Source organism: Lygodium microphyllum, chromosome 20 (genome assembly GCF_053477565.2).
Source record: "Lygodium microphyllum isolate KBCC chromosome 20, Lygodium_microphyllum_v1.1.10, whole genome shotgun sequence".
NCBI lineage: Eukaryota > Viridiplantae > Streptophyta > Polypodiopsida > Schizaeales > Lygodiaceae > Lygodium > Lygodium microphyllum.
Window position 1 is genome coordinate 57,803,834 of NC_141154.1, and position 13,987 is coordinate 57,817,820.

Sequence of the window (13,987 nt, forward strand, 5' to 3'; positions counted from 1 at the left end):
GCTCAATGAGCGAACTAGTAAGAAGGAAAAAATTTTCAATTTCCACCAAAAAATAAGACAAACCTCGCAACACTCTAGTGATCCCTGGTACAAACGAGGCATATATTCTCCATTATTAGATGTAAATAAAAAGCATACTCAGCTTTACACCATATGCCAGCTGCAAGTCTAGAAATCCTAAAGGGAGCTACTAAGCAAGCATTTTATTAACCTTTGTGTGTGCAATCATACTACCTAGGGACCTAGTTGCTTCTGCCCTCTACTACATGCCTCCTCCCAAGGATTCCCTACTACTCACACTTCCTCCTAAGCATCCCCACTTAGCATAACATTGAAAAAAGGGAGCTTGTACCCTTTTTCTTAAATTTGGATAATTTATAATCTATTGGATTTATTTTCCTTTTTAATTAAAAGATATCTAGAATAGTGCATTAGAGCTAGCCATTGATAAGGATGCATGGGTTATCGTGAACCCACACAATGCGTTAGAACTATGAGAGTGCACAATGGAAAGGAAACACGAACACAGAGACAAAGGATTAGAGAAAAACTACAAGAGAGGATGAAAAAACTCTGCACTGAACAAGGAACAAATGCTGAATACAAAAGGAGGACTGATCAGTCCTTGCATGCAGCCCACACCGTCAGTGTGGACACTCCATCAAGCTGATGATGACGATAGCACTAGAGACAGAGGAGAAGACCGAAGTTGGAGTGTACACCTGCAAACCTGCAAGGGAAGAATGAAATATGAACAACTAAGTGAGTGGGGGAGGTAAATATAGCTAACTGCCCCTAAATCTGGCAGATCTCAGCCCTAAAAATGGGCCGATCAGCCAACCAGCATTTAATGCTGGTGGGAAAATGTCAAACCAGCACGGAAAAATCCCAACAAGGATGGACAAAATCCAAGAGGCAATGGCAAACTAGTAACTGTAAAAACTGCCCGGGAAATGCATACAGAAACCCGTTTGGAGGAGCAAATGCACAGAAAGGCAATGAAATGGATGCTCCTACAGTCACAAAAATGTCACAACAATGTCACAAAGATTTCAAAGCTCCTACAGTCCTCATTTGACTTAGACTGACACTCACAGGCAAGAGATGACAAGGCATGACAATCATGACTATTAACACCCCCTCTCAAATCTTCGATGTGGTGGAGGGCCAAAGAAGAAACAGATCCTGGGGTGGCAAGAGGAATGCCAATGTCGATGAATTCTATCGATGTAAACTGCCAACAAATAAGCTCCTCACAATCCTAGGAAGCCCGCTCTGAAATACTAGGGGCCAGGAGTTCCACAGCCAGATCACCGAGATTGTCCCCCTTTGAAAGGGATGGGGCTACAAGAGAACAATTACCTCGTGGAGTCATATGACTAGAAGCTCCACTATCAACCAGCAAAGGCCTCTCAAAAGCGGAGGCAACCACTGAAGAATGCTCCTCTAACTCAACAATATGAAGGAACACTAACTCATGCGTAACCACTCGAGTAGAGGTAGAACACTCGGAAGTTTTAGCTTCATCCTTTGCTCTCGGATGAAGGAGAGGGCACTTCTTTCAACATTTCTCCCCTAGATGAGTCCCCTTCCCACAATATGTGCATTTAGGCTTCTCCAAGTCAAAGTTAAAGCTTGAAGAACTCTCCTTGCACTTAGCCTTTGACTTCCCTTTCTTCTATTTCCCCCCTCCAAAACCTCCAACAAAAGCTTTGTTAGAGGTGGATCCACTAGCTACCTCTTTGATACGCTCATCCTACTCCAAAACAAGCAAGCAAGCTCCTCCCATAGAAGCTTCTCATGGATCCTCGATGTAAAAACACTAGTGTAGAAGACATCAAACCATGGAGATAGCAGCTAAGTCAAGGGAATCATGGCCATATCCTCTAAAGAAGGAAACACAAACACAAAGACAAATAAAAAAAGAGAGACTATAAGAGAAGAAGAAAGAAATCTGCACTGAATAAGGAACAAATTTTGCATACAAAAGGAGGACTGATCAATCCTTGCACACAGCCCAAAGAGTTAGTGAGGGCACCAGATCAAGCTGGTGATGACAATAGCATTGGAGATAGAGGAGAAGACAGAAGTTGAAATGTGCACCTGCAAACTTGCAAGAAAGGAATTGGAGATGATCTGCCAAGTGGGGAAGGCTATATATAGCCAACTGCCCCTAAATATGGCCAACTTGCACTCCGGGGTCCTAAAAATCGATCAGCCAACATTTAATGCTCGGAAAATGTCAAACGGATATAGAAAAATCCCAACAAGGATGGATAAAATCCGGTAGGTAATGGCAGACTGGTGAATGCAAAAATTGCCAGGAAAATGGACACATAGACCCAACTCGGGGAGAAAGTGCACAAAAAGTCAATAAAATGGCTACTCTAGAATGAGCTACCTCCTCTGTCAAAACAAGTGACAAACATGTCAAAGCTCCTAAAGTCTTTACCTAACTCAAATTGGATGACTTAGACTAGGGCTCACAAGCAAGAGATGACAAGGCATGACAATCATGACTGCTAATAAGAACAAAGGCAGTACCCACCTATATGACTTCATCCAACACATGTGATCACAACTACAGCATCACAATCAAACTCACATACAAAAAGTTTTAATGTCCATTGTCTTGGAATGTGGGCTAGATTCACCAAACCAAAAAATTAAAATCGGCAAGATGGCATCATGATGAAAAGTTCGTGTAATGTGCATATGTGGGCTGAAAGTTTAGAATTCGTATATATTTGCATAGGAATCTCAAATTGACATCTTGATATTGTTTTGTTGTTTTGTTTGAGAATACCTTCGCATGATATCCACATTGGGGGAGCCTAAATTTTAGGAGCCTCTGATTTGTTAGCCTATATTTTGTCAATATGTAATCTCCTGGTTGTGAGCCCTCAAAGTCTGATGACAAAGACGTGGGAGCTCTCACGATTTCAGCCCATTCTTTCTATGTGCATTTCTTTTTCAGTGGGTTTAGAGGGTGTCCACACTAACAAGGACACTTTACAACCTCTACATTTCTCTTTCAGTGGCCAATGTGAGGGGCAGCCTCCATTAATGGTGGGTGGCCTATTCCAGATTTATGCCAACTGATTAAGCATTTAGTACAGCTGGTCCCTCTGCATTTATGTGGCCGACTGCAGCTGGTCAGCCAGATTTGGTAGTTTGAGGCTACATATAGCAAACCTCCCACTTTGGCTGGTCATTATCTCTTTTGCATGTGGAGGGAACACTCCAATTTCAGCCTCTTCTCTGTCTCCAGTGCTGCCATTGTCATCAGCCTGATCCGGTGCCCTCACTAATGCCTTGAGCTGCATGCAAGGACTGATCAGTCCATCATTATATTCAGATTCAGTGCAGGGGTATCACTTCATTCTTTTCTCTCTTGAAGTTTCTCTTTTCTCTCTTGGAGTTTCTCTCTTCTCTTTTCTTAGCATGTTCATGTCTCCCTTCCATTGCACACACTCACATGGTATTATCGCCTTAGTGAGGACCTGAGGGATTCATCGAAAGTAGACTACACTCAGCGATCTGGCCAGTGCAGCCCAAATGCAGGTCTAGCAGACTGTCTAGAGCTAAAAATGTAGATTTTCATCGTGCTGTAATCTGCAGAAAATGAAGGTTTTCTGCTCTGTTAACACACATATGGGTCATCTACAACTGCTTCTTTACAGGTGTAGTTGTTTTCTCCCTCTGTTCAGGCTTCCCAGCATCCAAATGCAGCAGATTCAAGTGTGTTTGCAGGTCTATAAGAGCTCTGAAAAACCACCGGTTCAATGGTTTTGATGACTTCAATGTGGAGTCTATCTATTCTTCAGAAAACAGGCATTCACAACCATTAGATTGTCCTAATAAGTGCAATGAAGATAGAAGAGCAAAGGCATCTCACTCTAACAAGTCTCGAAGATCGGAGCGACATTCACCCCCTCCCACTACTCTACATGTTTCACATAGGGACATACAAACAGTCCCCCATATAGCCATAATGGCACCCTCTATTCAAGTGCTAGTTCTTCCTTCCTTACCAAAAGGAGATCAACTAGATAGGTTGAACTACTCCCTTTGGTCCAAAAAAGTGGAATCCATCCTCGACATCTTTGATCCGTGGACTTTCAATAGCACCTCAATTCCTCATCCAATGGAGGATCCCCATGTTGGTTCTATGATGCACCAAGCTGCATTATGGGATTGGCAACGCTCATGCTGAAACCAGCCTTCCTTCCATGGATGAGTGGTAATTCCTTGATTACAATCCACTTACAACAACAACATTTATTACAAAACTAAGAAATGCAAATTAACTTACAATCTTGGACAATGGATACCCTGTTAGCCCCAAAACTTGCACCCCTTTCAGTATTTATTTAACTTAATTGAAGAAGAAGTTGATGTACAATGGGATTTTCCCAATCCGTTTCAATATTCCAACTCCCCTTGCTGTCCAAGATGACCAGCAATCTTCAATATGATTTGCCCCTTGATTCGGGCAATCAATTGGCCTTCACCCCTTTCAGTATTTATTTAACTTAATTGAAGAAGAAGTTGATGTACAATGGGATTTTCCCAATCCGTTTCAATATTCCAACTCCCCTTGCTGTCCAAGATGACCAGCAATCTTCAATATGATTTGCCCCTTGATTCGGGCAATCAATTGGCCTTCACCCACTTTGAAAGAGATGGAAAATGCATCACATTCGTTGATTTTCTGGTCCCTCCACTTGAATTTGACTAAAAATAGCTTCAATCCTATTGAATCCAAGTCTTGGAGCTTTCAATTGCTAGCACGCTTCCTGAAGTTGCTACTAAACCCTAATCTCTATTGCAAATTAGGGTTTACATCAAAGAAATCTAAAGTTTATCAGCCTCTGGTAATCTCAATGCCGTAATTTTCAGAGCAAGGCTGTAGAAAGGCTGGGAGATGAGAGAGAATTCTGAGAAGAGAAAATTCAAGCTTCCGTCACGAAAAACTGAAGAAAATCAAGCATTTACTATTGCTACCTTGTCTAAACAGCTTGTAGATGTTGTTACCTGCTGTTGATTGGTCTTCTCCTTCCCTTGGCTGCCTTAGAAGATCCTCCAATGGCTGCAAATCAGACCAGCAGCATCTCCTCCATCTCTCTTGCAACCTAAATCCACTAAAAATGCCTGCAGATCAAACCAGCAGCTCTTCCCAAATGGTTTTTTTAGCATTATCCATAATTACATATTAATTTTCAGTCTTTAAATACTGAAAATTAATCTAATAATTATTTTGATGCCCAAAAAATAATTTGACTAACCAATAACTAAATTGGCTAGGCAACTTCCATTCCCAAGTGTCTCTATGTCTTCTTTGACCATCAGATTGGTGTTAGGTACCATTAAACGCCACTTCTCTAGTGTCACCACTGACACTTATGGCCAAATGAATGGCCTAAGTGAACAACCGACACCAAATACCACCAAGTACCTGTGCGGCATAACTTATAGCAACTTTTGCCTTTGACATCCTATGACTTGCTCGGGACCTAGGCTCATAAATTTACTCTTAACCCTAGTTACACCTCACATATACAACATTTACTTAACCATATGATTAAAAATTAATCCAAATGTTAGAGGTTTCAATTATACATGTGCTCATGAACCCAAGTCAACAACCTTGGTCAAAGTGTGAACATGGCTCAAACTAGAGGGAGCAAGCTACAAATCTCTGATGAATGATCAAAATAGTCAATCATCGATATTGAAACAAGAGGAAGAGCATCTTCCTTTGAAGCCCCCTCTGAATCTACTTCTAAAGAAAATAGGAAATTCGAAAACTCATAAATCACGGTGTTTGGTATATCACATGAGGAAGGAATGACCAGCAATAGTGCTAAAGAAGGTATTTGAAACTGCAATGGAGCAAAAGCATGATAGCTCCCAAAGGTGTTCTTTGAAGCTGAATAGAAGAGCAATGGGAGGGAGAGATAGCACCGATCGACACCGAAAGAGTAAGGTAATCACAATGGTCTCCTTAATGCACTCATTGAAATCGATGTATACCTTACAAGGCAAGAGATGAAATGGAACGGTCTTGTGGAGCCACAAATATTAGATAGCTGATATGGAACTAAAGCTGGTAGCAAACAACCACTATATCTCAATGGAGTTCAATACGAAGCCAAAGGAACCTAAAAACGTCTCTCACTACATTGAGCAAACTGCACAAACGATGGCATCCAACAACTATCATCTCTTGGTGAAGCGGATTGTAGCATTGACGTTCATGGAAGACACAAGACTTGAAAATAGACGAGGTAAACCTCCATAGCTCATTGCACTGGTCTTTAAGAAGCATTTTCATCTATTGAGCTCTTGAGACTCTTTTTGCTTGAAAAGGCTTAGATGCATTGAATGCATCTAATTACCTTGACATACGTATAATTCAAATGGCATAGGAAGCAAAGGTTGATGATGATAACCTTCAATGGGATGATCGTTCTTGCCACAATAGATGCAACCAATGGTCCATGCTTTTCACCTTTGGAGAAGAAGCCATATCATTAGTGTGTCAAACCTATCATGGGAGGGTAGAAAGGACAAGAAGATAATGGTATCTCCAAGATGACATAGCAAAATGAAGAAGAATTTAGCATCTAAGAGTGTTGCTACTTCACTCAACCTTTATTTGCCTTCACGAACAACAAGGATCTTTATCTCTTTGTATGGCAAACACTATGAAACAAAATCCAAAAACACAAAGACCAAGTAAAATGAAAAAAAGCATCATGTGTAATGCTAATACAATGAAGTGAGCCTCAGGTTATGTGTCTCTCAAATCACTACTCAAGTGAGTAAAGTCAATGACGTCAATCAAAGCTTCAAGATAATTGCACTGTCTTGGCTAATCAAGCAGCAACATTTGTCAACAAGAATGCTCTTGGATGGAACAAAACACAATCCTCCAAGCAAAGAGATATTGGAGAAGACACCGGATAATCGAAGATGGCAATATGGAGTAAGAAAATGCTTCACTACAAAATACAAACACAATCGTATGACACCGTTAGGGTTAGAATAACACAAAGACGATGAACACAAAAGATGAAACAAATTGAATAATGAATAAATACAATTTTCAATGTAGTAAACACATTATGTAGGGTGAATATTGAACTTCGAACTCCCACGTCTCAAGGACTAGTGCAAAGAGAATGAGCCAAAGAGTGTGTCGTATCCTGACAAATCCCGAAACACAATAGGCAACCTCCAAAAATGTCAAGCAATAGCAAATGCAGCTTAGAAAGGCTAGATCAGTCTTTGACAATGCCAACCTCCAGGCAAAGCAGAAACAGCAAACGCAGTAGTCTGTGATGACGTGGGAGTTGTACGGCAGCTGAAAACACATAAACCCAAGCAGCAATCTATGTGGCAGCTGATGGCAACAGCAAAATCAGTAAACACACGTGCTGCATGCCACATAGCAGGCTGGAAAAAGCTGCTAGGGTCTAATGTCAGCAACAGATGACGAATCAGTAGTAAATGCAGGCTATAGATAGGTCGCCAACTGATGCAAATGGCTGATCCACAAGTGCCAAGTGTTGGACGGCAATAGGCAGCAGCTCAAATTGAGATACCCTCTGTAAACAGGGTATGGACAGCATAGTAGTACACCAACAATCTACAAAAAAGGAACAAGGCTGAGTGGTGGGCAGTCTGTCTATCTATAGATGGATGGATCCTCCCAAATTAGGGTTTGGCTTGTGGGGCACATACACTCTCTAGGATCACATTTCTTTTTAATGAGAGTTGGGTAATTGATTGATTAAGCATATTTTGGGGCTGTTTTAAATAGCTAATTAACATATAATGCATTTTTAGCTCAATGCTCCCCCTTGCATTCAAAACTAAAACTAAAAAGGTATGGTACTAGCCCAAGACCATATATATTTTTCTTCTACCCCAAGATGTCCTACCTCAAAGCAACCAGGGCATCAGACAAAGGCTATACATTAGCTATGAGAGGCCTACCGAGACTACAAAGGCAATAGTCATCTTACTAAGGGAGCCCAAGTGATCGCCCCAAAGAACTCAAGGTATCAGACAAAGGATGCTATTCCACTACCCATTAACCTAAATTTTTTTTAAAGGGCTTTCGTTACCATGATATTACTGCCATGTGCATCATATGTGCCTTACAACTTTGACTATTAAATTAATCAAATATTACTATCAATAGCAAAGCATCTCAAAAACTTCACGTCCCTATGACAAATAGCAATGGAACCATGAAACCAATCTTCCTTCTTGGCGAGGGTGGTAAAACCACATCAAGCACTTAATTATAGCAATTTAGAAATGAACATAAATTGAAATGCATCCTTTACCATAACATTCTTGAAAATTGGATACCTTGTTGGCCCCAAAACTAGCATCCCTTGCAATATTTTTTTAATTTGTATTGTTATTGAATGTAGTACAACTAACATATCACTATCTCCTCTGCTGATCCAAAAGCCCCTTCATGTCCCTAACAGATAGAACCACAAACTCGCCAAATGCTGCCCCAAATCGAATGGGAAGGGCCGGGCGGGCATCTAAAATCCCTAACAATTCCTTGAATTTCAATTGCCGGTTTCAGTGTTCAATGCCATTCTCTGCTAGCACAAGTCCCAAGGTGGTTGTTAAACCCTAATTTTTGCAAAAGAATTAGGGTTTACAGAAAAATTCACCCTGCTATCCACCAAATTTGACTGAGAACACCTTCAGTTGGCTGAGAAATGTTGAGATTTTGAGAGAATAGGCTAGAGAAGGTGAGAGAATGCTAAAATGAGAGAGAAATCAGAGTTTCATCATGAGAAATCCTCCAAAACTGCCTGCTCCCCTGTCTGATCAGCATTCGAACATGCTGCCTAGAGCCTTCAAACATGTTGCCGACAGCCCCTGCTGTCATAAAAGCTGTCCCCTACTGCTCTTGTTGCACATTTGATTATTAAATTAATCAAATGTTACTAGCAAGAGCAAAGCATCTCAAACATTTCAAGTCTCCGTGACAACTTTGATCCTTGATTTGATTTAGTGTTAAGTGTGGATTTTCAATCAATGTTCGTCCTATCAAGTAATTTGTGTCCTTAGGAGAGAATAAAAGGAATGGTCACACCCAAGATGTTTACAAATTAGAGAAGCTATCCCAATCACAACTCGGTGTCCATGACGAGAAAAAAAAAACCATGAACCTATGGGGTATATGTGAAGAGGCAAAATAGAAAGATGCAAGCAAAAGAAGATTGCCCTAGGAGACTGCCATGTGAGCTACTACAAATATGGTGAATCCAAAGCCGACCACTCTTTGACCAAAAAGGGATAAATTTTTACAAATGCATGTTTGAAATAACAAAATGTCAATCCATGGGATGATCCAAAGGGCAATGTAAATCATCATGCTCATGCAAAATGCTATGTAATTGTGCCACTTGAACAATGACCGCACAAGGAATTGTCCACTTACCTAAGCGCCCTTTAATAATCATACTTATCAAGAGGATACGGATAATGATACAATGTCCAAAATAACTGTCTGTTAAACAATAATAAATCAAAATCTTATCACCCTCGAGAGAATAAAGCCACCCCCTCTCAAAGTGGAAGGAAAAGCCAAAAGGAATCACCATCTACCCATCTAAAGTAGTAGAGAAGGATAGAAGATATTGAAAAATTGGACTGTTGACTAGCTTTGTCAAGAAGTCTATAAAATTGTCTCGTGAAGGCACAAACTCTAAGTGGATAGTGCCTAGCTCATGCCGTTCTTTGGTAAAATGGTAGTGTACACCAACATGTCACATCTGTGGACTGATGATGGGGTTACAAGTTAGTGCAATAGCACTCTAATTGTCACAGAAAAGGATAGTCGGTGAAGCACATGGAAAGTGAAGCGTTGCCAACAAGCCCCTTTGGTAGACGACCTTTGTTGTACTATCAAAGAGAACTCAACACTCTACCTCGGCCATGGAAGCAACAAACATCTCCTACTTATGGCTTGACCAAGAAATGGGAACCATGCCAAAGAGAAGATATAGTTGTTGTAGAAATGCCTAGTGTCAAGATCTTCACTCCAGTCTAAATCAGTGTATCCTTGCAAAAGCAAACCATGACCATAAGTCAATCCTTACAAATAACTACACCGAACTTATCTCAATACATGCATGCAAGCACTCTATTATGACATCTTAGATGTATTGAAATACTGACTAAGTAAAGAAACCAAGTATGCAAGATTTAGCCTAGTTTGTTTTAACCAAAGTAATTTTCCTACAACTAACCTAAAAATATCCTCATCTAAGAGGTAACCTAGGAAATCCTTAGAAAGCTTAGAAATGGGATTAAGAGGCGTGGCCACAAGCCATGTCTAATCAATGCAATACTGCTCAACTGAAGGGCCTACTTCTACTTTGAGAAAAAAATACTATCCCCAAATCAAACTACCCCATACTCAAAAAATAGGACAACTGTCATCTCGAATGTGAAACAAAGATGGGCCTTTCTATCCACTATGGTAGTAGAATCTCAGCTTGTGATAAATAAATCAACATGTAGAAGGATATAGTTGACCCCCCATGGTGGATTTGACATATAGGTTCGGGGGCTAAGGGGTAGAATACTAACTATGAGCGCGGCAACTTGTATCAGTCCATAAAGAGCTTTCCATAAACAAAAGACCTTATCTTTACAATCCACATAAGGAAATCCCAAAGACTACTCCACATAGACTTCCTTATCCAAGTAATTGTTCAGGGAGGCACTTTTCACATCCATCTAATAGAGCGGCCAAGTGTGGTGAGTGGCTAGTATAACCAACAGACGAAAGAAGGTAAGAAGATCTCCATATAATCGATACAATGTTTTTGTTCAAAACCTTGCACAACAAGGCAAGCCTTATATTCATCCAATGTTCCATCAACTTTCAATTTATTTCTAAAAATCCCCTTGGTCTCGATGACTTTCTTGTGACTCCGACAACCTACCCCAAAGTCAAAGTCTCATTTGAATCACTACTCTAAAACTCTTTTTCCATGGCCTCACATAATTGCAAATGCTTTAGAGCCTCCTACCAACTATCCAACTCAAAATGCAACAGGTCCTACAAAGGGGTCCTAGGTACTAAAGAATCTACATGTGGGTCAAGAGGGGTAGAGGGTCTTGAGCTGACATAAGCATTACATGCTGAATTAGCCACTTAAACAGCCCCAAAAATGCTCAATTGATTAAAACCCTAAAATGGTGTGCAGTTCAAGAGAGTTTCAGAATGGTGCGTGGTATGAGGTCTGAAAACTCTCTATAAATAGGTGGGTTGCCCTCCATTTAGTCTCAATCTCGTTTTCGCACGTTTCAAGTGTCGTATCTTTGCTGCCCACACCCCATTTGCGGAGGATATCTCAGTCAAAGCTTCCCCTTGCTGTCTGCTACCATCTGGCACTTGATTCCAACCTCCATCACCCACATCCAGCTGTCGTTTCCTGATCCTATCACTCCCACATTTGGGTTTGTAGCCAGAAGCTCATTCCTAGCTGGAGGCAACCACTTCTATGCTACATTTACATTGTCTGGGTGCTTAGGAAGCTGTCGTCATCACTCTTCTGATGTGGCCTGATACGTGGTTACGTGAAAACAAACTGACGATCCTGAGAAACAGTGGTACGAGCCTCTCTTCTTTCCTCCCAACCTCGCCTAGATAGTTGCTGGCACCTCCCTCCTCGTTTCCTCTGCCAGCCGTCAACTTCAGGTGAGTCCTACTATTCTCGGACTCTCTAACTCTCTAGGCTCCCCTAAACCCCGTTTGGGTGCCCAAGGCCCCCGGACGGTCATACCTCGTGCCCGGTTCCCATAATTTACCTTATTAATGTAACATTTCGTTCCCCTTAAGAATCGGTTTCGTCCTCAAAAACGATACTTGGAAGGTCCAACTGTAAATTGAGAAACCTTTTCCTTAGGGTACTTACTCGCTCCCATGTTGAGCTTTCTTCTGAACAATCTTTCCACTTAACCAAACATTCTTGATAAATAGTATTCCTTGTTCGTCTGTTACGAACATTTAATATTCTTTCTGGTTCATGTGGATTAGATTGGTCATCTAATAGCTCCTCAAGTTTATCATTTAAGATTAGATTATCCAAATCACCCAGCTTCTTCCTTAGCTTACTTACATTAAAAACTGGATGTATTTTACTACCAGCAGGTAGTTGGAGCTTGTAAGCCTGTCTCCCACCTTTTTAAGTATTGTGAAAGGACCACAATACCTGGGTGAAAGCTTTGGACATCGTCCCGTTTTCATAGTTTTAGTTTGTTCAGGCACTTTAAGATAGACCAATTCTCCTTCTTCAAAGGAGATGTCTCTTCGATGAGGATCTGCATAAGCTCTAGCTCGATTTTGAGCTTTCTTAATATTTTCTTGAGTAAATTTTAACATACTATTCATATCCTCCAAAAAATCCTTGGCTGCCTGAACCTTTTCCTTATGTAGTCCCACTGCATGAGGAGCTCTAGGCTGAAACCCATACATTAACATAAATGGACTATATCCAGTGGAAGAGTGCTTGGCACTATTATATGCAAACTCTGCTATCGCTAGATACTCTTCCCAATTAGTTTGCCTTTTACTTACATATGCCCTGAGCATATCTTCAAGGATTTGGTTAACCCTTTCAGTTTGCCCATCAGTTTGCGGGTGGTCCGCCGTACTCATGCTAAGTTTAGTATCCAACTTTCTAAATACCGCACACCAAAATTGACTATCAAATTTTCTATCCCGATCAGAAACTATATTTGCCGAAAGGCCATACAATCAGTATATGTTCTCTATGAACAATCTAGCCAATTCTGGTGTTTTAACATCAGCTGAAGTTGGAATAAACCTAGCCATTTTGGTTAACCTATCCACAATCACCCACACAGAGTCGTGCCCCCTCTATGTTCTGTGTAATGCAACCATAAAGTCCATGGAGATACTCTCCCATTTTCCCAAAGGAATCTCTAATGGATGAAGAAGTCCTCCCATTTTCAGTCTTTCAGCTTTATTAACCTGGCATTTATTACATTTGATCATATAGTCAAGGACGTCCTTATTCATTCCAGGCCAATAGAACTGCCTTTTAATAAGACTATAAGTCTTATTAACTCCTGGATGTCCCACGCTAGGGGTATCATGACACTCAAAGAGTATCTCGCGCCTTATTTCTTCATCTTTCGGGACACATACCCTACCCTTGTAGAGTAAATAACCATTATCAATGGTAAAATTCTTCCACTTGAATCCCATTTGAGAAACCCCTAATACTCCATTTCCTTGTTGAACATCCTTAGATATTCCTTCCTCAGTGAAGGCCCTTCCATTTGGATCCCCATTTTCTATCGCTTCCCATATGTTGGAATATGCCGGATCAACCTGGCATTTCCCTTTTAAGGATTCAAGCAAATCGGAAGTGAACTAAGTAAAACTCAATTCATTTATGATGGGCATTCTGCTGAGTGCATCGGCCACTATATTATACTTTCCTTTTCTATACCTTATCTCATAGTCGAACTCTTGGAGGAGTTCAGCCCATCTGGCTTAACGCCCTTGTAGATCCGGTTGGGGTCATTAAGCCACTTAATGCTTTCATGATCCGATAGGATCAAAAGTTTGGCACTGTACAGAGAGTACCTCCATTTCTTCATTGCATGTACTATTGCATACAACTCCCTCTCATAAACAGAATAATTCTATTTTGCACGGTCTAACTTCTTGCTTTCAAAAGCAACTGGTTGACCTTTTTGTAATCAGACCACGCCTATCGCCTTATCACTGGCATCGGCTTCAACCACAAATGGTTTATTGGGATTCAGAATTAATAGTACTGGAGCTGTAGCAATAGCTACCTTAAGTTTTTGAAAACTTTCATTTTGGTCTATTCCCCAATTAAAGCTCTTCCCTTTCCCTTTAAGTTGGTCTGTCATTGGAACAGCTATTTTGGCATAATCT

General features: G+C 40.8%; 1 protein-coding gene across 3 annotated transcripts in view; it reads right to left on the bottom strand.

Moving 5' to 3' along the window:
- The window catches only part of TPP2 (tripeptidyl peptidase ii), a 176,562-nt gene that overhangs the window by 111,653 nt on the left and 50,922 nt on the right, over positions 1-13,987 (bottom strand). The gene's annotated exons all lie outside the window — the stretch shown is intronic.